Raw genomic sequence first — 27,213 nt, 5'->3', positions numbered from 1 at the left:
TGTGACACTGTTCATGCCACGTGGACCAATCAGAAGCTGACACGTGGCATCACTGTGCACTTAAGCCAGATATATTAAAATAATACGGTATCCGGCGAATTTCAAACGTCCATAACGTTTTAACCAAACATCCGATTTAAGCGTGCCGCTAGTCTATGAACTCGTATCGACGAGTACTTTACAACCATACAAGAGTCAACACAAAATTACATCTCAAGAAAAAGTCAACTCCGGCACCTTTTGGACAGTTTGAACCTTAACTTGTTTTGCCCATAACATTCAAACCGTAGCTCCGTTTTTGACGTGCTACTAGTTTACGAACTCGGGGCATTATGCACTTCGCCACGGGACTCTGGTCAACTCGAAATTCCAACTGGAACAAAAAGTCAACTTTTGACCTGCTTGGTCAACGGTCAACCTCGGTCAACGTGCACGGATTCCGGTGCGATTTGGGACGGGGTGTTACACTCTCTCTCTCTCCTCCTCTCTTTCTCTCTCCTTTCCCCACCGGCTCATGCGTTTTACCAAAATAAAATCCACCCGTGGGTGACACTGCTCACTCACGGGATTGGCTGACCGAGGTTGACTGTTGACCGTTGACCGAAGGGGTCAAAAGTTGACTGAGGTACCGTTACGAAGTACACGTTGGTACGAGTTCGTAGACTAGTAGCACGTTGAAAACGGAGCTACGGTTTGAAAGTTATGAGCAAAACAAGTTGAGGTCCAAACTGTTCAAGGGGTGCCGGAGTTGACTTTTTATTCATGCAAAGTTGAGCATTGACTCATGCATGGTTGTGGATTGCTCGTTGATTCGAGTCCGTAGACTAGCGGCACGTTCGATTTGAACATGTGGTTTGACAGTTATGGACCTGTAGAGTTTTTTAAACACCGTATTATTTTAATATTATTTTTTTTAAACGCGTAACGATGTGCCACATGTGACTTAATGAAGGTGACCATGTGTCACCATGTTGAGAAGCCACATGTCAACCATATGTAAAAATCAAATTATTTTATTATTATTTTAAATAATAATATTATTATTAATATTATTTAATTAATTTTAAATCATTTCTTTTTATTTTCCATTTTCTTTTTCTTTTCTTTTCTTTTTTTTTTCTTTTTTTTCTTTCCCCCCACGTGGGAAAAAAAGGGGACCCAGCCCCGTCCTATTCTTCTTCTTCCTCTTCTTCTTTCTTTCTTTCTTTCTTTCTTTCTCTCCCGCCCGTCTCTCTCTCTCCCTGCTGCACATTTTCCGGCCACCGGAACCACTCATGCACCAGCCAGTGATGAGCGGAGGGAGGAGGCAAGCTCCGCAGCCAATTTTCAAGGTCATCGGCCGCCGGACGCGTGCCGATCGGGCTGGAGAAGCCGCCGGCCTGAAAAATTTCTCTCTCCTCTTTTTTTTGTGTTTTCCGGCCAGCCCAACCCGAATTAAACCTCCTCTCCCCCTATTTCGGGTCCTCTGAGTCCAAATATGGCCTCCAATCTCAAAAATGCGAAGCGGTTTGCGAGATACGAGGAATTGAAAACCGGCCGAAGCTTTCCGGCCAAATTCCGGCCACCTCCGGCGGAATTGGGGTCGATGGAGACCGGTAATGTGCTCCTCGTTCCACGAGCTTCGATTCGGTATATTATTCGACCATTTTGGTTAAAGTTTGTGTTTGACCCCCCGGGTACTGGGTATTATTTACCCGAATAAAATATTAATTTATTTGACTGTGTGTGAATTGTGTTCTAGGAGCACCGGTGAGTCGTGGAATTGATCCCATGGTGGATCATGGTTTAATTGCGTGCTCCAGATGAGTGACCCACCTTTGAAAATGTTTTTGGGGTAATTGATTATATTTATGTGGCGTTAAATTGATATCTGTAAATTGTGCTCATGTGGCGTATTTTAAATATAATCGGGAAAAATATTATTTTATATATATATTTACCCATTGGTGCTAAGTGGAATTTTTGGGTTATCAAGAAATCCCTGATTTTTATTATTGTGGTTAAATGGTATTTATTATACATGAGCAAGTATTTTCAGTAATTCATTGTGTTTGGATTTTATATTGTTTTCGGGCATAATTGGGTTAAATATTTTATGAAAATATTTGTTAAGTTGGTGGTTTAATCTTATAAATTATGCCCGCGGTATTTTTATTGTTGAACCTCGTACTCCGAGAAAATTGTGGTTTATTTGTTATCGAGGTTTCGTACCGGTTTGGTTAAATAAAAATATGTGGGATGGTAAGTGTGAGAATTTAATGTATTTCCCACGGTAATTTTGGAAAACGGTACGGTTGGTTAATAATAATTGTTTTAGACGCACTCATACAGTATTGGTGTTCTGGTGTATGGACACGTGGTAGGGCGCAAGTATTATATGGTTTAGCGTGCAGGTATTATTTCTCCCGTTGTTGCCATTGGACCGTGGGCAGGCAAGTTTGTTATTGGCCACAGCCGCCCCCCTCCTTGGCAGGGAGATGGTTTCAGCAGTGGTACTGTCGGGACGCCGAAGTGCCGTTTGCAAGTTTCTCTCTTTAACCCCCCTGCCAGTCGGTGCTCAAGACGCTGGGTATCGGAGGGCATCACCGGTATATGGTGTGGTGCGTCAGGTGTAATTTTCAAATAAAGTTTCAAACCCCAAAGAGTACAAAATTATTTGTTATAATTTATTGCAGTTTATTTATATTTGGGGTATTATTTATTTATTTGTTGTTTATTAAATTATTTGGTCCCTTGATTTTTGGGAAGTATGAATATTGGGTTTTGTGAAAATGTTTTAAAAGGGGAACATTTCCAACTAAGTGAATAGTGAGAGTTTTGAGAGAAATTGTTACTTCAAATGTTTATTTATTTATTTATTTATTCAATTATTCGATATTGATTAATTAAATTCCTTTATCTTTATATTATTAATATTAAAGGTGTACAGTAGATAGGGTCACTCACTAAGATGATTAGCATCTCACACTCTTAAATTCCGTTCCCCTAGGTCCAGGTTGGAGACGTTGATTGTCCGGGGCGAGTCCAACGTCTCAGTTCGTTGCCGAAGGTTCAAGAAGTTTTTCTTCCCATTTTCCTCTCGAACTTGTATTGCTTCTTTATCTGTCATTTTATAAATTCCACATTTAATTGTATAATGCTCTGTATACTGTATTGGACACATTTTATTTATGCACTGGGTTGCCGCTATTTTCTTTTGAAGTGCTGAAATTTGTGGAATCAATTTGTAGTATTGTGGGAGGAATAAGGGGATGCTTATAGAAGTGTGTTTTCAGTACAGGTAATTTTTGGTTAATCCTACCCTTAGGAGAGGTGCTGCCGTATCGACGAATGTACTTCACAATCATGCATGAGTCAAAACTCAACTTTGCATGAATAAAAAGTTAACTCTGGCATCCTTTGCACAGTTTGGACCTCAATTTGTTTTGCTCATAACTTTCAAACCGTAGCTCCGTTTTCAACGTGCTACTAGTCTATGAACTTGTGCCAACGTGTACTTCGTAATGGTACCTTAGTCAACCTAGAATTTCATCCGAGTCAAAAAGTTAACTTTTGACCCTTTGGGTCAACGGTCAACGATCAGAGTTGGAAAATTTCCATTGTACTTTGGGACGGGATGTTACACCACTAGTGTAATGAAAGTTGAAATCTTACACTGCAAGCAATGACGTCGATGTCCCAACAAATGAAGTTTTAGGCTAAAAAACTGTTTGTAGAAAGATTTTGTTTTTTTGTTTTTTTGTTTTGTTTTTTATCCTAAAAGAAGTGTAGAACTCTGATCGGCTGCAATAAAAGACTTCGACAAAATTATTTACACAGACAGATGTTTTATTCGCATGCTTGGTGACTGTGTGGAGCTGTCCAAGTGGAATATTAGCTCATGAGAAGCCAAGTCTTTTTAGACAAAATGCACAAAACCTCTTACACATATTTATAGACTTTTTTTTTTTAAATCGTCTCTCTCTCTCTCTCTCTCTCTCTCTCTCTCTCTCTCTCTCTCTCTCTCTCTCTCTCTCTCTCTCTTATATATATATATATATATATATCCATGGTGGGTCCAAAAATAGGCGTCGGATGATAGACTTTTTCTTTTCTTTTTAGTTATTTTTTATTTTTTTCCTCTCTCTCTCTCTCTCTCTATATATATATATATATATATATCCATGGCGTGGTGCAGAAGGAGGCATCAGATGAAAAGAAATTTCTGTACAGAAAAAAAGTAAAGTTGAGAAAACCAAGAAAAGAACAAAGGAAATTTGTAAACTAGATCGGAGGATTTTTTTTTTTTTTTTTAAAATTCCAAAAAGGGAATGGAAGAGTAGAAGAGAAGAATAAAGCAAAAAAGTATGCTTATAATATTAATAATAATAATAATACACAATTTTCCACAAATTTCCTATTCATAATCAACTTTATGGCTTCCTATCAAAGATACTAGGTCCATAAGTAGAAAGGTAAATCTCAACAAGAAGAGGGAATTGCATCAAAACAAACAAAGTAACTGGAACACTAGCTAGAGAAATAATTGGAAACACAACCCAAGATTTCTTATCGAGCATTATGAAAGCAGCAGCGCAGAATGCTATCATCATGGCAGCAATGGAGAGGAAAAGTGTGCAAAGACCAATTATGAGCTTCTTAGGCAAAGACTTGAGGAAATCGTCTTCGGCATATCTAGAAGTAAGGATTCCCAAGAACATCAAAACTGACGTAGTAGAAGAGAAAAGTGACATTGCATCTGATATGAAGAAGAGCATGAATATTTTGTCATCAAGCAACTTTGGTAAACCAGTTGTTTCATCATTCCCACCAGGAACAGTAAATGTTGCAGCAAACATGATTGTAATAATGAGTGCACCAACAACGGTGCATGAAGTTGCTGTCTCTTTCATCCATTTTTCTCCATCGGATCAGTTCTTTGTGTTCGTTAGTAAATAGTTGTCTTGGGGTCATGTACTCTGAATTTGTGTGTCCATAAGTCCATTGAGGTACAACTGACTCCACCTCCTGTTTGTAAATATTTGTAATTTGACGGGGATAACAAAATATATCAAATGTTATAACAAAGATATATGTATATATATATATATATATTAATATAATTAATTAACTGCACTTTCCTATTCTATAATTTAGAGAAGTTGCACTTTAAACTTGTAAATTTAAAATTTTGCCATTTATAAAACCTTCAAGTTTCAATTTATTGAGTTTTAGTTTAATTATTATTGCTAATTGTTTTTATTGTGTTTTGAATCCACCATCTAATAGATATAGATATAAGAGGTAATACTAGTTGTTTCAACCTCAATTAACATTATTATCATATTATTACTATGTGATAAGGATGGTAATGGTTAGGACGTATTAAAAATGTACACATTTATAATGCTAGAGGATTTAAACTAAAAGGAAATTAAAAACTATAACTAAATTAGAACAAATTGAATTTTAATGTTGATCATGTGGAATGAAGAAGTTAACCAATTTTGTTCAAAATATATATGCAATTTGTTTAATCGATTGCAAGAAATTAAAATTTGAAAACCTAGATGGAAACGTTAATTTTAAACTTGGGAGCGGCAGGTTCAATTTTTCAATTAGAGGGAACTAGAATTGAATTAAATTTTCTAACTACTAGTTAACCGTCATTGTCCCTACAAAGACTAAAAAAGCCACTAGTGGCAACTAGCTCGATTATAGTTAAAAAGCCATCGTTTTATGGTATGATAATTTTGAAAAATAGTAATTTTGAAACTAGCTAAATTATCTCCACAGAAAGCTCGATTATAGTTAAAAAGCCATTGTTTTATGGTATAATAATTTTGAGTAAATAGTAGTTTTGCAATTAGCTAAATTATCTCCACAGAAAGCATGCTTTAGCTATTTGATACCCAAATATAAATTTTAAAACATATAGCTAAAGGAATTTTTTAAAAAATCTAGATATTACCTTATACCATTGTAGTTCTCTCTGCATTTGTAAAGCTGCTCCTGAAATACGATTAAGTTGTAGGTAAGGCAACAACAAGCCAGCCATATGTAGCATGTTCTTTCCACCAGTATCTATATCATTTGCCGCTGTTAATTTGGAGCTAACTCCATGAATAAGGCTAAAAATTTTTGCATGGCGATAAAGAATTGCAACCATAAAAATGTTCCTTTTTGTGGAATTGTGAGCCTCCACTAGATCCGGACTTGACTTTAATATGCTTTTAACAAAGTCAAGATTTCCCACCTCAACTGCAGAAAAAACTGCTCCATATATATCTGATTTTATTAATTGGATTTCATCTAATTTTGTTATTTCTTCACACATTCGGCGTAGAAGTTCACAGGTTTGAATGTGGATTAATTTCATTTCATATATATTCTGGAACCCTGTGTTAATAATAAAAAAATAAAAAATTAATTTAGCTATTGCGGGATATATGAAACATATAGAATAAATAAATTGGAAGGAAGAATTTGAACCAAAAAAAAATAACAATAAACTATTGAATAAAACTAATTAGGTACCTAAAATGTCAAAGCGCATTGCCTGTCTCTGTAATGATCCAAATTTGCCATGTAATTTCTTATCTGTTGATTGACTAATGGCTTTGAATTAGTAGTGTATTGATAGGAAATATTGTCTCAAAAAACTACAAACATTTGGGCAAATTTACAACAAGTTTCAAGAATAGTAGAATTTTGTAGGAAAATTCTATGAGCTATCATGCAAGATTAACATATGCCTAATTTTTTTTTTTCAATTCTTTAAAGCTATTTTCTTCTTCTTCTTTTTAGTTTTCTTTCTTTTGTTATATTGTGGATATTGTTGGGATTCAAAATCTTTGGATCATTATACAAGTGGAAACAATGGTTTTTGCCACTCTTTTGTTTCTTTGAAACAATCTTAATATATTTAACTTAATTAGAGTTTTTTTGAAACAATCTTAATATATTTGACTTAATTTAATCTTCAATTGTTATTTATAAGGTATCCAAAGTTTCGCTGCCATTGATTTTTTTTTTTTTTTTTGGGGGGTGAATTCATGGATTTTTTCTTGAATACTAAACTAGAGCAGTGTCTACAAATTACCAGGAAATTAATTATGACAAAGCTTCTCAAATGTTATTGCAATAATCGTACATTTGTGTTAGCCTAAATCTAACATACCTGAGCCCTTGATATTGGTGGGGAGTTTTGTGTATATCTCTTTGATGACACGATCTCCATGTTCTTAGTAGACAAAGACTACATGTAAATAAGATGTTTACCAGTTTTATGCTGCTGATAAGGGTCACTGTTTGTCAAATCGTGCTATTAAATATGCTGTTGGTGTTTCCAATGGTGTTTCTAGTGTTGTTGGTGAATCAGTTTGTTTTCCTTTAGCATGTACTCCTTCCTCTCAATGTTTACTAGATGTAAAAACTGATAGTTGTCATAGAATCAATGCTTCAGAATTTGCATTATTTCATAATATAGACTTGGACATCCAAATAACAAAGTTACATTGGAAGTCCTCAAAACTTGTAATAAGAAATTTCTTAATAAAGATGAGTTCTTTTATGATACATGTCAACTTGGTAAAAATCATTTGATCAATTTTTCTGTCTCTACTTATAGAGCATCAGCACCTTTGGAAATCATTTATACAGATTTATGAGGGCCTACTTCTTTTAGTTCCAAGGAAGGATACAAGTATTACATACAGCTCTTGGATGATTACTCAAGATATGTTTGGATTTATCCTTTAAGAACCAAGTCAGAAGCTCTAGCAAGTTTTTCAAGGTTTCATGTTATGGTTGAAAGGCAGTTTGATAGGAAAATTAAATCCTTCAAGCTAATTGAGGGGGAGAATTCAGATCTTTTCTCCCTTATCTTTCAAAATTTGGTATTGTCTTTAGGCATCCTTGTCCATATATTCATACACAAAATGGAAAAGTGGAAAGGAAGCATAGACACCTAGTTGAATTGGGATTATGTCTCTTAGCCCAAGCTCACATGTCACTGGTTTATCGGTGGGAAGCCTTTCACTGTGCTTCTTTCATGATTAATCGGCTACCAACTCAAAATCTTAATCAACTTTCTCCCTAAGAAATGTTATTTCATAAAAAAACCTTATTATACTTTTCTTAAAGTTTTTGGGTGTGCCTGTTTTCCATATTTGAGACCTTATAACAAGGTTAAGCTGAATTTTCATATGACCAAGTGTGTATTTTTGGGATATAGCCTTGATCATAAGGGTTATCGTTGTTTACATCCATCTCAGAGAGTTTATATTACCAACAGTGTTGTGTTTCATGAAACTGAGTTTCCTTTTCTTATTGGTTTTTCTTCAAGTTCTGATAAGAAGGATGACATTTGTTCTTCTTGTTCATCTTCTGATGCTTCTTTGTTTTTTACATAAAAATGTTTCCTCTATTCCTTTGACTGATTCCATTCAAGTTACCTCTTCTGTTCCTAATACAAATTTACCATGTTCCTTTCCTCAAAATACTTCCTCTACTAATCAATTTCTTCTATGGCAAATAATTCTTCTTTTCCTAATGTTTCTTCCCTTGTTTCTCCACTTCCTTTGTCTCCAAGTAATTGTTCCTCATAGTCTGATTCTTCTACTTTTGCTCTTGATACTTCAAAATCACCTTCTAGTTTTAGTTTCCTGTTAGGCAAAATACTACTTCTATTATTGGTCAACTAGTTTTGTTTAGTTCCAGTACAAATCCGTCTTTGTGTAAATCGTTACCTCAGACTCAATCTGTTCATCCTATGATAACTAGGTCTAAGAATGGTATTTTTAAACCTAATACTTCAAAAGTTCTTTTAGCTACTAAACATCCTTTACCTACTACTTCCCTTAGACAAATTGTTGAACCAAAAATAGTCAAAGCTGCTCTTTTTGATCCTCAATGGAACTTGAGTATTCTGCTTTGATGAAAAATAACACTTGGCAATTAGTTCCTTATACTTCTGATATGAATATTGTTAGAAATAAGTGGGTATTTAGAGTAAAGTTCAATGCAGATGGTGCTGTTCAAAGGTGTAAAGCAAGATTAGTTGCTAAGGGTTTTCTACAAACACCAGGGTTGGACTATTTTGAAACCTTTAGTCCAATTATTAAAATTAGGTTGACTTTAACAGTAGATGTTTCAAAAAGTTAGGTGGTTTGGCCGTTGAATTTTAATAATGCTTTTCTGAATGGGGATCTCAGTGAAACAGTGTATATGTCATAGCCTGATGGTTTTGTTGCTCCAACTCATCCAGGATATGTTTGCAAGCTTAAAAAGACCTTATATGGTTTGAGATAAGCTCCATGAGCTTGGTTTGACAAACTTAAAAAGACTTTGATTGAAAAAGGGTTCAAGAATTCAGAGCCTAGTACAATCTGTGCTATGATATTGGTGTATGTAGATGATATAATAATCACAAGTAACAATGATGTTTTTGTTAGTCAGCTTATTGGAGATTTGAATAAAGAGTTTTTCTCTTAAGGATCTTGGAGCCTTACATTTCTTTCCTAGAATTGAGGTTCATCGATCTGAAGGTGTCATGTATCTAACACAAAGTAAATATATTAAAGACTTGTAACAGAAAACTAAGTGGATGGTGCAAAAGAAGTTTCTCCTCCTATAACTGGCAGACTGTTGTCCTTATATGTAACACCCCGTCCCGAAGTACACCGGAAATTTCTTAAATTTGACCAAGGTTGACTGGGTTTGACCGTCGTTGACCGAGAAGGCATCAAATGTTGACTTTTTGCTCCTGATGAAATTTTACATTGACCAAGGTACCGTTAAAAAGTACACGTTGTCACGAGTTCATAGACTAGTAGCACGTTGAAAATGGAGCTACGGTTTGAAAGTTATGAGCAAAACAAGTTGAGGTCCAAACTCCAAGGCATACCCAAGTTGATTTTTTATTCATGCAAAGTTGAGCTTTGACTCATGCATGGTTGCGAAGCACTCGTCAATACGAGTTTATAAACTAGTGGCATGTTCGATTTGGACATGTGGTTTGAAAGTTATGGACCTGTAGAGTTTTTCAAATACAGTATTAATATTATTTAATTATTTTTTAATTTCTTTTTCTTTTTCTTTTTTTACTTCTCCCCCACGTGGGAAAAAAGGGAGCCCCCTCCCCCCCCCCCCCCCCCGATCCTTCTTCTTCCTTCTTCTTCTTTCTTCTTCTTTCTTTCTTCTCTCCCTCGGGTCCATCGACCTTCACCATTTCCGGCCACCCATTGCTTAGACGCACCGGCCATAGACATAGCCCAGCCGCCGGTGAGCTTGGCTACCAAATTTGGTGGTCGGTCAGGTGGCAACGGGCCTAGATCGGGTGGTGGAAGCGGCAGCAGCCATCTCTCTCTCTCTGGCCGAATCCGCCGTGTTCCGGCACACCCAAGCTGCACCGACCACACCAACCAGCAGCCCATCATGTGAGCTTTGTCGAAGTGTGCTCTGGTCACCGGGGAAGCCAATGACGCGCCAAGAAACCGCCATGGAAGCCGGCGGCAGCAGCCCGTCCGGTCACCGGATTCCCGCCGTTTCCGACCGTGTTCTCGGTCCCTTTCCCTTAATTTAGATCCTCTGAAGCTAATGGTGACCTTTGTTTGCTCCAATTCGAGCTCCCTCATGGCGTACAAAAGAGGGGCAAGTCAGCAGCGGCTTCCGACGAAAATTCTGGCCACCGCCGGCGGTTTCAAGCCAATCGAAAGTCAGAATTTCATTCTCCATATCCTTAGCTCCGCATTAATATGTGTGTGTGTGTTTTCTGTATACATGTGTATGGGCGTATTGATAAATACATGCATTATATATATATATATACATGTGCGGTGATGTATATAAATACATGGTGGTATGTGAATATATATTGAGATGTGTGAGTGGGTGTATATATATATATGTATAAATATGTATTGTTAAAGCCTTTGATTATGCATATCAAAATGTATTTATACATATGTATCTGGACATTGCGCTTGTTAAATTGGTTGTTAAAGGTTTTACCGTGTATATATATATATTTAAATGTGTAAAAATGTAAATATATATATACATATATGCCAATATATACATGGATATCTATGGATGACTTATAATAAACTGTATTGCAATATCTTTAATGTATTTCTATATCTTTACTTGTATGTGTAATTGTATGTGGCCTTGATGATAAATTTTGGTATAAATTGAATTGAAGGATTGAGAAGAAAAAGATAATTATATTAAATTATTATGATCAAGAATATCCGTATATTTGATTATTTAATATTTATTATCATTGTTTATGTATTTGATAAAAGCATATCAATTGGATTATATTTTATCTAAATTTAATATTATAATGTTATCAAGTTTATAGTTTTTTTTTTTTTTTAAGATGCACCTATACACGTACCAGTGTTCTGTATTGTATATTTCATTATGATTAGCCCGCAAGTTGTAATGTCTCCCATGAGTTGCCATCAGACCGAGGGCAGGTAAGGTTGATATTGGCCATAAGCCGCCCCCCTCCATGGCCGGGATGACGGTTTAAGCAGCGGCACTGTCGGGGCACTGAAGCGACCATATGCAAGTTTCTCTCTTTAACCTCCTGTCAGTCGGTGCTTGGGACGCTGGGTATCTTCGGGCACCACTGGTATATAGTATGGTGCATCAAGTATATTTATATATATATATATATATGTCTGTGTGTTCGTACATATATTCGTATGTTATATTATTTGATATTATACTGTATATACCGCACCATACGGAGGCGGGGAACAAATGTGGTCCATGTATAGCTAGCCTCATAACCATGTTACCTAACAGTCCAGGGGATCGGACGGTCCATATAGACAACCACCCTGATTTGTATTGGTAGCAAAGTGTCGGTGACAGCTGGAATCATGGATCACGTAGCATGTTAAAAGGTATCGTACGTACCTCCATTGCGAGCGTGCATACTTCATTTTATGCTATGGATTTTAAGATATGATTTTATGTATTTATGTTATATTATCTATTTGTGATTTAATTTCTGACTAATATTCTTAATCGATATTATTATATTCTTATTACTATTAATTGTATTTAACTATTTATTTAATCATTATTATCGCTGTTATTATTATTATAAAAATTATTTTTATTGTAATTCCAGTTTCTATTATTATCATTATTATAGTTATAGTTGTTATTATTGATTATTATTATTATTTTTATTTTTATTTTTATTAACATTATTATGAGATCTTTAATTTTAACATTGTTATTATTTTTATTATTATTATTACCATATGGTACCTTCGGATAAGTATCACAGCCTACGGGCATGAAAGATAGCCATCGGGCAAGTATAATAGTCCTCGGACAACCGGTAGCCTTTGGGTAGGTGAGATAGCCCTCAGGCAAGTTGCATTAATATATGTATGGGAATATGACAGCCCTCAGGCAAGTTACATTAATATATGTGTGGGAATATAATAGCCCTCAGGCAAGTTACATCAATACCATCATCATTAAAACGTTTGTTATAGTTTTTTTTTTCTTGATTGTTAATGTGATGTTGCTTTACCTTTCTTTCTATGTTACGCATTGGCATATTTGTAAAACGATATTTAAAGTGTATTTGACATGTGCAGCACTAAGTGGGTGCTGTGGGCGGACGAGAATCTATGATGGTATATTTTAATTGGTTATTTACTAAATTAATTCCATTATATGCCTTTTATTTAATTTGTTTTGAAGTGCCGCCATTTGTGAAATTAAATTGAAGTAATGTGGGAGGAAGAAGGGGATATATATAGAAGTGTGTTTTCAGTGCAGAAAATTTGTGGTAAGTCCAACCCTTAGGGGAGGTTCTGCCGGATTTTCCATTGGAAGGTCCGGTAGGGTTTCCCTGGGATCAGGGCTTGTCTAGGATTCCGGTGAAGAATTTTAGACGGGTCCTGACAGTTGTTATTAGAGCTCTAGGTTCTAGTATTCCTAAGGGATTGTGCATTGTTGTTTGTCCCATCCGCGTCTATTCCCTTGTTTTAACCATCTTGGAACGTTATTTTTTGTGTCTCGAAACAAATTAGTTGTCTGAATTTAAGTAACCATACTCTTTGAAGATCAAGTGAGGGAAGCAAACCTGATTAAGTTGGATCGTTTGGGCTCTTAAGTAATCCTCATTGCGAATTGGGTAGCTGCGGATCTTATAATTGTGGATGGCTACCATGAGGAAGTAACGTTTACACGATTCGACCTACTTGAAGTGTTGCTTCATGGAGGAATTAGGAGGTCCTTACCGAGGTTACTTTTTACCCTCGGGGCCAAGGAGCTCTCGAAGAGTGGTTGTCAAGGGTATCTAGCCCCTGTGGTTGATGTCCGAGTGGATGGTGAGTGTTGGAAGACGTGCTTATAGTGGGAATCGTTTGAAGATGTTTCCAAAGAAGTTTCCGATTTTGCCATCAAGCTGGCTTTGGACATCGACCTAATTCTTTATCGCCATATTATATGGATCTATCAAAGTTAAGCGAGTTAAAGGATCAACTGCAAAAAAAAATTGGTGAATAAGGGATTTGCTCGACCAAGCATATCATTTTACAGGAGCCTGTTTCGTTCATGGAGAAAAAGGATGATAATCTAAATTGTGTATCAGCTACCGATGACTTAACAAGGTGAGCACCCGTAATTGATATTTGTTGCTGAGTGGGGATGTGTGTCGATCAACCCCAAGGTGTTAAGGTATTTTTAAGATCGACTTAAGGTCCAAGTTTTGTCAATCAAGAATTTAAGGGTCGGATATCGTTGAGTTTGAAAGGGAGATCCTAAAGGAAGCACGTAATTCGATGTATGCGGTACACCCCGAAAGTGTGAGGATGTATCGGGCGCTCACTAAGTAATATTGGTGGTTTGGCACGATAAAGGAAGTTGCAAAATTCGAATCAAGGTGCTCAAGTTTAAGTTGCCAACAATTGAAAATAAGAAGCAGAAACATTCAGGGTAGCTTCAACCCTTATCTATCCCCGTGTGTGGAAGTGGGAGCGACCCAATATGGATTCTGTATACAAGCCTTTCCCCACAACGAAAAGGTATAATGACATTTGGATAATAATCAACCAACTAAGTCAGAGTACTTCCTATCTATGCGAGAGTGGTTCTCACCAGAGTTAACAATACACTGGAGCGAGGCTTGACTATTGCATTGTCTTCCACCCCATGCCAATGGACAAGCAGAGTGCAAAAGTTCATACATTGGAAGTTATGCTGAGACCGTGCATTATGTAATGTCGGAATGAAGTAGGAATAAGCAATTGTTGTTGATAAGGTTCGTTGTAATATTAGCTACCAAGCGAGCATCGAGCTGTCTTCGTATAAGATTCTATATGGAAGGCAGTGTTGAACCCCACTATATTGGAGTGAAGTAGGTGGGGAGAAGCACCACACGATGACCAACATGAATTGGATGCAAACACCTACGGATGACTATGAATAAGGAAAAGGCCATCCGAGAGAGTTGAAAGCTACTCAAGATCAACCAATTAGTTAAGCCGACGTACAATGAAAAGATCTTGAATTCAAAGTCCGAGATTGAGTTTTTTTGAAATCATCTCCATAGAAGAGAGTCGTATGCTTTGGTTGACAGAGAGAGCTAAGTTCTCATATTCTTGGTTTCTATGAGGTTAGCGAAAGAATTGGTGTTGTAACGTACGAGTTAGCATTTTTGGAAGAGTTAACACAGGTATGTAATGTACTTCGCGCATCGGAGCTACAAAAGGATATCAACGACCTGTCATGTAAGGAGCGACCAGTGCAGATTTTGAATCATGAAGAATACAGACTATTTTCTTGAGTCAAAAGTCTTGTGATGAATTAATCTAGTCGAGAAAGCGACGTGGAAGCTCGAGGCACAAATCCGCAATCAATATTCTTATGCGTTTCTATGACGTATAAAATTTCAAGGACAAAATTTTTGTAAGGGGGGAAGATTGTAACACCCCGTCCCGAAGTACACCGGAAATGTCTCAAATTTGACCAAGGTTGACTGGGTTTGACCGTTGTTGACCGAGGAAGGGTCAAATGTTGACTTTTTACTCATGATGAAATTTTACATTGACCAAGGTACCGTTAAAAAGTACACGTTATCATGAGTTCATAGACTAGTAGCACGTTGAAAACGGAACTACGGTTTGAAAGTTATGAACAAAACAAGTTGAAGTCCAAACTGTCCAAGGCGTACCCAAGTTGACTTTTTATTCATGCAAAGTTGAGCTTTGACTCATGCATGGTTGTGAAGTACTCGTCTATACAAGTTCATAGACTAGTGGCACGTCCGATTTGGACATGTGGTTTGAAAGTTAAGGACCTGTAGAGTCTTTCAAATACAGTATTAATATTATTTAATTATTTTTTAATTTCTTTTTCTTTTTCTTTTTTTTCTTCTCCCCCATGTGGGAAAAAAGGGAGCCCCCCCCCCCCCTCTTCGATCCTTCTTCTTCTTTCTTCTTCTTTCTTTCTTCTCTCCCTCGGGTCCATCAGCCTTCACCATTTTCGGTCACCCATTGCTCATACGCGTCAGCCATAGACATAGCCCAGCAGCCGGCGAGCCCAGATCCGGCGGTGGAAGCGGCGGCAGCCGTCTTTCTCTCTCTCTCTCCGGCCGAATCCGCCGTGTTCCGGCACACCCAAGCTGCACCGACCACACCAACCGGCAGCCCATCATGTGAGCTTTGTCGAAGTGTGCTCTGGTCACTAGGGAAGACGTTGACGCGCCGGGAAACGACCATGGAAGCCGGCGGCAGCAGCCCTTCCGGTCACCAGATTCCCACCGTTTCCGACCGTGTTCTCGGTCCCTTTCCCTTAATTTGGATCCTCTAAAGCTAATGGTGACCTTTGTTTGCTCCAATTCGAGCTCCTTCATGGCGTACAAAAGAGGGGCAAGTCGGCAGTGGCTTTTGATGAAAATTCCGGCCACCGCTGGCGGTTTCAAGCCAATCGAAAGTCAGAATTTCATTCTCCATATCAAAATGTATTGTTGAAGCCTTTGATTATGCATATCAAAATGTATTTATACATATGTATCTGAACATTGCGCTTGTTAAATTGGTTGTTAAAGGTTTTACCGTATATATATATATATATTTAAATGTGTGAAAATGTAAATATATATATATACATATATGCGAATATATGCGTAGATATCTATGGATGACTTATAATAAACTGTATTGCGATATCTTTAATGTATTTCTGTATCTTTACTTGTATGTGAAATTGTATGCGGCCTTGATGATAAATTTTGGTATAAATTGAATTGAAGGATTGAGAAGAAAAAGATAATTATATTAAATTATTGTGATCAAGAATATCCGTATATTTGATTATTTATTATTTATTATCATTGTTTACGTATTTGATAAAAGCATATGAATTGGATTATATTTTATCTAAATTTAATATTATAATGTTATGAAGTTTATAGTTTTTTTTTAAGATACACCCATACACGTACCGGTGTTCTGTACTGTATATTTGATTATGATAAGCGCGTAAGTTGTAATGTCTCCTGTGAGTTGCCATCGGACCAAGGGTAGGCAAGTTTGATATTGGCTATAAGCCGCCCCCCTCCATGGCCGGGATGACTGTTTAAGCAGCGGCGCTGTCGGGACACCGAAGTGACCGTATGCAAGTTTCTCTCTTTAACCTCCTGTCAGTCGGTGCTCGGGACGCTGGGTACCTTCGGGCACCACTGGTATATAGTATGGCTATGGTGCATCAAGTATATTTTTATATATATATGTGTGTGTGTGTGTTCGTACATATATTCGTATGTTATATTATTTGATATTATACTGTATATACCGCACCATACGGAGGCAGGGAACAAATGTGGTCCATGTAGAGCTAGCCTCATAACCATGTTACCTACAAGTCTAGGGGATCGGACGGTCCATATAGGCAACCACCCTGGTTTGTATTGGTAGCAAAGTGCCGGCGACAGCTAGAATCATGTATCACGTAGCATGTTAGAAGGTATCGTACGTGTCTCCATTGTGAGCGTGCATATTTCATTTTATGCTATGGATTTTAAGATATGATTTTATGTATTTATGTTATGTTATCTATTTGTGATTTAATTTCTGACTAATATTCTTAATCGATATTATTATATTCTTATTACTATTAATTATATTTAACTATTTATCTAATCATTATTATCGCTGTTATTATTATTATAAAAATTATTTTTATTGTAATTCCAGTTTCTATTATTATCATTATTATAGTTATAGTTGTTATTATTGATTATTATTTTTCTTTTTATTTTTATTTTTATTAACATTATTATGAGATCTTTAATTTTAACATTGTTATTATTTTTATTATTATTACTACCATATGGTACCTTCGGATAAGTATCACAGCCTACGGGCAAGTATAATAGTCCTCGAACAAGTGGTAGTCTTTGGGTAGGTGAGATAGCCCTCAGGCAAGTTGCATTAATATATGTATGGGAATATGACACCCCTCAGACAAGTTACATTAATATATGTGTGGGAATATAACAGCCCTCAGGCAAGTTACATCAATACCATCATCATTAAAACGTTTGTTATAGTTTTTTTTTTCTTTTTTCTTTTTTTTTCTTGATTGTTAATGTGATGTTGCTTTACCTTTCTTTCTATGTTACGCATTGGCATATTTGTAAAACGATATTTAAAGTGTATTTGACATATGCAGCACTAAGTGGGTGGTGTGGGTGGACAAGAATCTATGATGGTATATTTTTTGGTTATTTACTAAATTAATTCCATTATATGCCTTTTATTTAATTTGTTTCGAAATGCTGCCATTTGTGAAATTAAATTGAAGTAATGTGGGAGGAATAAGGGGATGTATATAGAAGTGTGTTTTCAGTGCAAGAAATTTGTGGTAAGTCCAACCCTCAGGGGAGGTTCTGCCGAATTTTCCATTGGAAGGTTCGGTAGGGTTTCCTTGGGATCAGGGCTTGTCTAGGGTTCCGGTGAAGAATTTTAGATGGGTCCTGACATTATATGACAGTGAAATATTTGATAATCCTAAACTATTTCGCAGCATTGTTGGAGCACTTTAGTACCTGACAATACCCAGACCAGAAATTTCTTTTTCAGTCAACACGTTGAGTCAGTTTCTTCATGCTCCTATAACAGCTCACTAGGAGACTTGCAAGAGGCTACTGAGATATCTTAAAGGTGGCTACTGAGATATCTGAAAGGCACTGTACAAGTTGGTCTTCAATTACAAGCCTCAAATCAGCTAGTTTTACATGCTTTTGCAGATCCAGATTGGGCTAGTAATCTTGATGATAGAAAATCTACAAGTGGATATTGCATCTTTCTAGGAGCTAGCTTAATTTCATGTAGTTCTAAAAAGCAACATGTAGTTGCTAGGTCAAGTACAGAAGCTGAGTACAGGCCATTGGCTCATGTCACAACTGAATTATGTTGGCTGAAAAATCTTATTGAAGAACTGCAATTTTTGTTTAAAAGACCAATAATATGGAGTGATAATATTGGTGCAGCATCATTAGCCTCAAATCCAGCACATCATGCTCGAGTTAAGCATATTGAGATTGATTTGCACTTTGTTAGAGATAAGGTGTTAGATAAAGAAATTGAAATACATTATGTGCTTTCAACGGAACAGATTGCTAGCATTTTTACTAAGTCATTGGGTACTTCACGTTTTCAGTTTTTGAGGAACAAGTTAACAGTAAGTGAAGTTCCTGCAATACTGAAGTGTAACACCCCGTCCCGAATCGCACCGGAATCCGTGCACGTTGACCGAGGTTGATCGTTGACCGTTGACTGAAGGGGATCAAAAGTTGACTTTTTGACTCGGTGAGAATTTTGAGTTGACTAGGGTACCGTGGCGAAGTGCACGATGCCACGAGTTCGTAGACTAGTAGCACGTTAGAAACGGAGCTACGGTTTGAAAGTTATGGGCAAAACAAGTTGAAGTGTAAACTGTCTAAAAGGTGCCGGGAGTTGACCTTTTCTTGTGATGTAATTTTGAGTTGACTCTTGTATGGTTGTAAAGTACTCGTCGATACGAGTTCATAGACTAGCGGCACGCTTAAATCGGACATTTGGTTAAAAAGTTACGGACGTTTGAAATTCGCCGGGTACCGTATTATTTTAATATATCTGACTTAAGTGCACAGTAACACCACGTGTCAGCTTCTGATTGGTCCACGTGGTATGAACAGTGTCATGCAGGGGTTTTATTTGTTAAAACACTCGGGGAAGAGAGAGAAAGAGAGAGAGGAGAGAGAGAGAGAGTCACCGGCCGTCGGTCATTTTCACATTTTCCGGCCTAGTTACTGTACACGCATCGGCCATCCAGATTGCCCACCTCATTTCCGGCAAAACCACCAAATTTCACGGCGAACGGCCGCCGGACGCGCCCGGATCGGACGTCCGAAGTTCGGCGGCGAGTTTTTCCCCTCCACCGCCGGCCACCGTGAATCGACCCTGTTCCGGCCAAATCTATAGTACACGCGCCGTACACCCATCATCCTCTCCTCAAGTCCGGCCTACCCACCAAAAATCACGGCCATCGGACCACCGACGCGCCAGGATCGGAGCGTTTTCCGGCGAGGGGCCGGAAATCTTCAAACGGTGATTTCTCCGCCGTCCGACCTCCGTTTTGCTCACCGCCGGTCCCGTTGGATTGCTCTCCTCACGATCTACAAGTCTGCAAAATTTCACAGCCAACGGCCACCGCACGCGCCGCCGCCGGCGACGGTTGCCGGTGACCGCGGTGGCAGGCCGGAAAATACTGTTCCGGCGAGAACCCGAAATTCCGGCCAGCTCCAGTCCGCAGTGTTCGACCTCCTGAACCCAAATCCGACTTCCGTTTCTGCCAATTCGCGACGGTTTGGGAGAATTGCGGAGCCGAATCCCGAAAAGCTTCCCGGCGAAATTCTGACCCCGTCGGGTACGATCCTTGAAAATTGAGACCGAATCTGTGATCAGCATCACTCGAGCTTCGATTCGGTATATAACTCGTAAATTCTAGGTATCGTTTGTGTTTTGACCCCCCGGGTACCGGGTATTATTTACCCGAATAAAATATTAATTTATTTGACTGCATGTGAATTTTGTTCTAGGAGCACCGGTGAGTCGTAGAATTGATCCCGTAGTGGATCATGGGTTAATTGCGTGCTCCAGGTGAGTGACCCACCTTCAAATTAATTTTGGGAATTTATTTGGTGAATATATTATGTGCGATTTAAATATTTGGAATTTAATTTCTATGTGCCAAATATTTATTGGATTTATTGTGGAATTATTTATGAATTTATTGGATTTAAGAAAATGTGCATTCTACAAATTTATGCCATGTGAAATTATTTTATGGTTTTGAGGATTTTGAAATTGGTGTGGTTTTAATGGTAAATTGGGCACGATTTGACTTTCAAATATTTCAAGGAAAATATTTGGTTATGTTGGTGATTTCAATTTTTATAAAATATGCCCATGAAATATTATGAGATTTGATTATTATATTTCGAGAATTATTTATGCTATTGAGAAAATGTGGATATTTGAATTGGTGGATTTGAAAATCATGGAATTTATGGTGTTGATTATAAAGAAATTACGGAGAATTTCCGGGTTCAAGCGGATGGACTATGCCCGCTATGTTTATGAAAAATGTGAAATTTGTTATATAATTTAAACATGTGGATTTTATGATTTTTGGATGCACCGTGCATGTACTGGTGTTCTGTTTATATGTGATATGGTTAGTGTGCACACGGTTGTGATTAGCGCGCAGATGGGTGTGATTAGCGCGCAGGTGATGTGATTAGCGCGCAGGTGGGTGTGAGTAGCGCGCGGTTGATATGATAAGGTTGTCCTGTGGTTGCCATCGGATGAGGGTAGGCCACCCCCTTTGGCCGGGACACCTGGTTAGCAGCGGCGCAGTGGGACGCCACGCGACCGTATGCCGGTTTCTCTCTATAACCTCCTGTTTGGCGGTACCTTGGGACGCTGGGTACTGTTGGCGCCACTGGTATATAGTGGGTGCATCAAATGATTTTCAGAACTGTGTTTTAAAAATAAAATGTTTGGAAACTGTATTGGAATTAAAAATATAATTATTACTGTTTCTGGTATTTATTTGATGTCATGGTTTTCGGGGAATATGAATAAAGAGTTTTGTGAAAAGATTTTAAAAGGGGAACTTTTCCAACTGAGAGAATTGTAAGGGTTTTGAGAGAAATTATTATTTCCAATTTATTATTATTTATCTACTTATTACCATGGTATTATATTGTATAGTAGATAGGGTCACTCACTGAGATGATTAGCATCTCACACTTTTAAATTCCGTTCCCCTAGGTCCAGGTTGGAGACGTTGATTGTCTGGGGCGAGCCCAACGTCTCAATTCGTTGCCGAAGGTTCAAGAAGTTTTCTTCCCTTTTTCCTCTCTATCTTGTATTGTTCCCATATCCGTCATTTTATAAATTCCACATGTATTTGTATAATGCTCTGTATACTGTATTGGACGTGTAGTTGTTCTTTATGCACTGGGTTGCTGCTGTTGTTTTCTTTTGAAGTGCTGCAATTTGTGGAATCAATTTGTAGTCTGTGGGAGGAATAAGGGGATGTTTTTAGAAGTGTGTTTTCAGTGCAGGTAAATTTGTGGTAAGTAAATCCCTTAGGGGAGGCTCTGCCGGATTTTCTGTTGGAGGGTTCGGTAGGGTTTCCCTGGGATCAGGGCTGTCTAAGGTTCCGGGGAAGGAATTCTGGACGGGTCCTGACAGTTGGTATCAGAGCTCTAGGTTCTAGTATTCCGAAGGGACTGTGCATTGTTGTGTGTCCCATCCATGTCTAGTCTCTTGTTTTACCCGCGTGAAAGCGTTCTTTCCGTTTGTCTCGAAGTAATTCGTTGCTCGAGTTTGAATAACTCTAATCTTCGAGGGTGACAATTAGGATCATCTAGCCTAACGGGGAATTCCTATGGCCTAGTCGATGGTCGAGGATGCCTTTTCTTTTTGAAGGTCAAGCTTATCATCGTGAATGGTATCCGTTTCGTTCATGGAGAAGAAGGATGATTGCCTAAGGATGTGTGTCGATCGATTTCAAGGCGTCAAAATATTTTTTCCGATTGATTATCAAAATTTAAATGCTTTTCAAAGTGGTATTTGAAATTTAAAGGTGTTTTATTCAAGTATTTTTGGTTTGTGTTCGTACATGTATTTGTATGTTATATTATACTGCACCATATGGAGGCGGCGAACCAATGTGGTCCATGTAGAGCTAGCCCCATGATCATGTTGCCTACGAGCCCGGGGAATTGGACGGCCAATATAGGCAACCACCCTGGTTTGTATTGGTAGCAGAGTGTCGGCGACAGTTGGAATCATGGATTACGTAACATGTAGAAGGTGTCGTACGTACCTCCATTACAAGCGTGCATATTTTATTTTATGCTATGGATTTTAAGATATGATTTTCAATGTGGAGTTTTAACAATTGCCTATGCAAGTTAGGTATATTTGAAAAATATATTTTATTATTTGTTTTATGTTATGCTTTTTCCAAGAGCAACTTAAGGGTTAAGTATCGCCAGTCGAGAATCCAAAGCAGGGTATCGTTGAGTTCAAAAAGGAGATCCTAAAGGAAGCACGCGATTCAAAGTATGCGATACACCCCAAGGGTACCAAGACGTACGGAATGCTCACTGGATGACATGGTGGTTTGGCACGATAAAGGAAGTTGCAAGACCCGAATAAAGGTACTTAGGTCACCGATAAGTAAAAGTAGGGAGATGTAAATATGGATTTCGTGCTTAAACTATCATTCACAAAGAGAAGGTACGACAGCGTTTAGAGAATCAAGCAAGCTCCGGATAGCGACTAAAGTTCTACTTGGTGGTTGATGAGGTTAATGAGATGAGGATGATTCCTTAGGCATGGTTGGATGTTTAAGCATGGTTATTTTTCATTCTAGAAGCTAAGATCTTGATATCTTATTTCCTTGGAGATTTAAGGTTCGTATTGGTGGTGCTTTATCGATTCAAGGTGGTTGATACTGGTGGTGATAATTTACAATGATAAGGAGTATGATTTTTGGGACGTAGTTACGTAGTTAGAATTTAAGAAGTGTGGAATACTTTATTGGGTTAAGGATCTAGTGATTGTTCATAATATTGGTGGTGATGCTAGAATTAATATTTAAATTCCTTATTGCTTGAGGTGTGGATTCATGGAATTTATTTGAAATGAGGGAAACTTAGGGTTTTCAAGAATGGTATTTGGATGTTGAGAAATTTTATTCATGACCTTGATGAATTTAGTTAAAAGAAAGATTGATGTTTGTCGAGGTTAAGACTATTGGTTAATCAATGAGGAGCAAGGGTTTTATAATTGTAAGTACTAAGAGGGTAATCGAAGACAAGTGAATGAATCTCAACCTTAACTTGGTAATACCAGTATTTGAGGAAATTAGACTTAAGTTCTAATCTTGCCTTTTGAATTGCTGATCGAGTTATGAGAGTTGGTTGTTGGTTTAAGGATGCATGCTTCAGAAGCACTTTATGGTTAGCGTTCGACTATGACCAAGACTTGCAGATTGTGTTCTCGTGGACTAATTTGAATATCCTTAATTAGTGGGCATGAGAAGGAAAGTTGCACAAGAGGAAAGTTAAAGTCACTATTAGGCGTGATGGTAGTATAGTGATAGTGGATGAGGCCTCTATTATACTTGCTAAGTTACGCTACCGACAAGTGTGAATTCTGGTTGAATCAAATGGGTTTTCTCGGACATATCGTGTCGGTAGAAGGTATCTATGTGGACCCTGATAAGGTAAAGGCAGTGTTGAGTTGGGAGCGCCCTACCACTGTGAGGGAGGTACGAAGTTTTCTCGGATTAGCGGGTTACTACCGTCGTTTTATTGAAGGGTTTTCAAGGATTGCCGGGCCGCTTCATAGATTGACCCGAAAGAATGTTGAATTTAGTTGGACGGACAGGTGTGAACAGAGTTTTCAGGAGTTGAAGCAAAAGTTGACATCCGCACCTGTTTTAACTTTACCTGATGGGAATGAAGGTTTTGAAGTTTATTGTGATGCATCCCATCAAGGGTTGGGTTGCGTGCTAATGCAGAATCAAAGGGTGGTAGCGTATGCATCTCGGCAATTGAAGCAGCACGAACAGAATTACCCTACGCACGACTTAGAATTGGCGGCGGTAGTCTTTGCTCTAAAGAAGTGGAGGCACTACTTGTATGGGGCCACATGCCAAATTTACACCGACCACAAAAGCCTCAAGTACATTTTTACTCAGAAGGAGTTAAATATGAGGCAAAGGCGATGGATGGAGTTGTTAAAGGATTATGACTGTGTGATCGATTATCACCCGGGTAAGGCGAATGTAGTGGCAGATGCTTTGAGTAGGAAGGCTACTGGATCCCTTGCTCACGTCCGAGTCATCCAACTACCTCTCATGGTGGAGTTGAAGAAGATGGGGGTGTTAATGCATATGCATCCTTCAGGAGTTCTTATGGCTAGCTTCCAGGTACGACCGGTGTTGGTGGATCGTATAGTAGAGACTCAAATGGAAGATCCTAAGTTGAGGACAATTAAAGGCAAGGTACAAGAAGGTCTTGATCCGGAATTTTCCATAAGGAGGGATGGAGCCCTCGTGTATAAAGGACGACTTTGTGTTCCGGATATCCCAGGACTCAAGAAGGAGATTTTAGAGGAGGCGCACAGCTCGATGTATGCGATGCATCTGGGGAGTACCAAGATGTACCGGACGCTTGTTAAGTATTATTGGTGGATTGGTATGAAGAGAGAAGTGGCAGACTTCGTATCAAAGTGTTTGATTTGTCAACAAGTGAAAGCAAAAAGACAAAAGCCTTCGGGACTACTCCAACCTTTACCGATTCCCGTGTGGAAGTGGGAAGAACTCAACATGGACTTCGTATTCAAGCTTCCTTCCATACCTAGAAGGTACGACGGCATTTGGGTAATCATTGATCGTCTCACCAAGTCGGCACACTTCCTACCGGTACGAGAACATTTTTCACCCGAGAAGTTAGCTCAGTTGTTCGTGCAACACATTGTAAGTCTTCATGGAGTACCGTTAGCCATCGTCTCTGATCGAGATCCGCGCTTTACTTCACGACTATGGCGGAAGTTGGCTGATGCACTAGGAGCAAGACTTAACTACAGCACCGCTTTTCACCCGCAATCTGATGGACAAGCAGAGCGCACAATCCAGACATTAGAAGACATGCTAAGGTCTTGCATTATGCAATTTCGCGGTAGCTGGGATGAACAACTGCTATTGATAGAGTTTGTCTACAACAACAATTATCAGACGAGTATTAGGATGTCCCCGTATGAAGCTTTATATGGGAGGCAGTGTCGGGCACCTTTGTGTTGGAGTGAGGTAGGAGAAGAGAGGCTCCTTGCAACAAATAATGCGGTCGGATCTGAGTATTTAAGGATGACCTTGGACAAGGTGAAGATCATTAGGGATCGATTGAAGGTTGCCCAAGATCGACAGAAGAGCTACGCCGATGTGCGTAGAAAGGATTTGGAATTCGAGGTAGGAGATTGGGTATTCCTAAAGTTATCTCCATGGAAAGGAGTAGTACGTTTTGGGCCTTACGAGGTTACAGAGAGGATTGGCCCTGTGGCGTACAAGTTGGCGTTACCGGAAGAGCTAGCTCGAGTTCACAACGTATTTCATGTGTCGATGCTACGGAAGTATATTGCAGACCCTTTGCACGTACTCGAGAGTCCGGACATAGAGATGAGGGAAGATCTTTCGTATGTGGAGCAGCCAGTACAGATTTTGGATCGCGAGGAACGGACGCTACGGAACAAGACTATTCCTCTAGTTAAAGTCTTATGGCGGAACCACTTAGTCGAGGAAGCAACGTGGGAGCCCGAAGCACAGATGCGTGAGCAGTACCCGTATCTGTTCCAGTGACGTGCGGAAATTTCGAGGACGAATCGCACCCCGTCCCGAATCGCACCGGAATCCGTGCACGTTGACCGAGGTTGACCGTTGACCGAAGGGGGTCAAAAGTTGACTTTTTGACTCGGTGAGAATTTTGAGTTGACTAGGGTACCGTGGCGAAGTGCACGATGCCACGAGTTCGTAGACTAGTAGCACGTTAGAAACGGAGCTACGGTTTGAAAGTTATGGGCAAAACAAGTTGAAGTGTAAACTGTCTAAAAGGTGCCGGGAGTTGACTTTATCTTGTGATGTAATTTTGAGTTGACTCTTGTATGGTCGTAAAGTACTCGTCGATACGAGTTCATAGACTAGCGGCACGCTTAAATCGGACATTTGGTTAAAAAGTTACGGACGTTTGAAATTCGCCGGGTACCGTATTATTTTAATATATCTGACTTAAGTGCACAGTAACACCATGTGTCAGCTTCTGATTGGTCCATGTGGCATGAACAGTGTCATGCAGGGGTTTTATTTGTTAAAACACTCGGGGAAGAGAGAGAAAGAGAGAGAGGAGAGAGAAAGAGAGAGAGGAGAGAGAGAGAGAGTCACCGGCCGTCGGTCATTTTCACGTTTTCTGGCCTAGTTACTGTACATGCGCTGGCCATCCAGATTGCCCACTTCATTTCCGGCAAAACCTCCAAATTTCACGGCGAACGGCCGCCGGACGCGCCCGGATCGGACGTCCGAAGTTCGGCGGCGAGTTTTTCCCCTCCACCGCCAGCCACCGCGAATCGACCCTGTTCCGGCCAAATCTACAGTACACGCGCCGTACACCCATCATCCTCTCCTCAAGTCCGGCCTACCCACCAAAAATCACGGATATCAGACCACCAATGCGCCGGGATCGGAGCGTTTTCCGACGAGGGGCTGGAAATCTTCAAACGGTGATTTCTCCGCCGTCCGACCTCCGTTTTGCTCACCGCCGGTCCCGTTGGATTGCTCTCCTCACGATCTACAAGTCTGCAAAATTTCACAGCCAACGGCCACCGCACGCGCAGCCGCCGGCGACGGTTGCCGGTGACCGCGATGGCCGGCCGGAAAATACTGTTCCGGCGAGAACCCGAAATTCCGGCCAGCTCCAGTCCGCAGTGTTCGACCTCCTGAACCCAAATCCGACTTCCGTTTCCGCCAATTCGCGACGGTTTGGGAGAATTGCGGAGCCGAATCCCGAAAAGCTTCCCGGCGAAATTCTGACCCCGTCGGGTACGATCCTTGGAAATTGAGACCGAATCTGTGATC

General features: G+C 39.2%; 1 pseudogene; it reads right to left on the bottom strand.

Moving 5' to 3' along the window:
• Positions 1-4,332: 4,332 nt before the first annotated feature.
• Positions 4,333-6,766, bottom strand: LOC132799302 (ankyrin repeat-containing protein ITN1-like; annotated as a pseudogene).
• Positions 6,767-27,213: the final 20,447 nt, after the last annotated feature.

This window comes from Ziziphus jujuba, chromosome 8 (genome assembly GCF_031755915.1).
Source record: "Ziziphus jujuba cultivar Dongzao chromosome 8, ASM3175591v1".
In the NCBI taxonomy this organism is placed as follows: domain Eukaryota; kingdom Viridiplantae; phylum Streptophyta; class Magnoliopsida; order Rosales; family Rhamnaceae; genus Ziziphus; species Ziziphus jujuba.
The sequence above is the reverse complement of the archived record's forward strand: the minus strand, read 5'-3'. Positions and strand labels throughout refer to the sequence as shown.